A 1,225-nucleotide genomic window follows, 5' to 3' on the forward strand; every position below is an offset into this window, starting at 1 on the left:
AGGAAGGAAGGAAGGAAGGAAGGAAGGAAGGAAGGAAGGAAGGAAGGAAGGAAGGAAGGAAGGAGCAAGCAATGGTGGAAGAGGGAGACCCAAATTGGAAATATGGAGGAATTTCCTGACAGTGAGAACAATCAATCAGTGGAACAACCTGCCACCAGAAGTTGTGGGTGCTCCATCACTGGATGTTTTCAGAAAGAGATTAGACAACCATTTGTCTGAAGTGGTCTAGGGGTCTCTTGCTTGGGCAAGGGGTTGGTCTAGAAGACCTCCAAGGTCCCTTCCAACTCTATGATTCAAAGTCCACCTCTCCTAAAGCATGCTGGCTGGGGAATTCTGGGAGTTGAAGTCAGAGGGAGATGCAACCTGGAATTAAGGAGAAACTTCCTGGCAGAGAGGACAATTAGCCAGTGGAACTGCTTGCCACCAGAGGTTGTGGGTGCTGCTCCATGCCTGGAGGTTTTCAAGAAGAGACTGGAACTGCCTGAGATGGTAAGGGTGCCCAACCATGGGAACTTAAAAGACTTGTGGACTTCAACTCCCAGAATTCCTCAACCAGCATGGCTGGCTAGGGAATTCTGGGAGTTGAAGTCCACAAGTGTTAAAGTTCCGAAGATTGGACAGCTCTGGCATAGGATATCCTGATGGAGGAGGGGGTTGGACTAGATGACCTCCAAGGTCCCTTCCAATTCCTGTTATTCTATGACTCTAGCAGAGGAGGAGGAGAAAGGGTCTCCCTCTGTTTGCTTGGTGGCTACGATGGCTGCACTCTGCACATGTTCAGAGTTGCGGGATAGGTTTCTGGCAGTGGTGAATTCTTTGGAGTGGGGGGGGGGCTCTCCTTCATCTCTGAAGTAGGACGTGGTCCAGGAAGCCGTTGCGGGTTTCCTCCGTGGAGGAGGTCCTTGACTTACGGCGGGTTAGGCTTAGGGATGGTTCAGGGGTCTGACGGACCCGGACTCAAATTCCTAATGGTTGGGGGCCCTTGGTGTGGCCCCGTGGTGCCCTTTGGACCCTTGGCAATGGGGTTGCATTTTATGGCATTTTATGACCCCCGTTTTATGACGATTGTGCCAAAACCCGAATTTCATTCTTAATGGGCGCCAGTGTGGAGAAAGAAAAAGTGACAATAAAGGGTTAGTTAGGGTGAAGTTTTTGAAAAAAGGAAGTCTTCCTTCCTTCCCCTCCCTCTCCTTCCTTCCTTCCTTCCTCTTTTCTTCCTTCCTTC

Source organism: Protobothrops mucrosquamatus, unplaced genomic scaffold (genome assembly GCF_001527695.2).
Source record: "Protobothrops mucrosquamatus isolate PMUCROS unplaced genomic scaffold, P.Mucros_1.0 scaffold5891, whole genome shotgun sequence".
NCBI classification, from domain to species: domain Eukaryota; kingdom Metazoa; phylum Chordata; class Lepidosauria; order Squamata; family Viperidae; genus Protobothrops; species Protobothrops mucrosquamatus.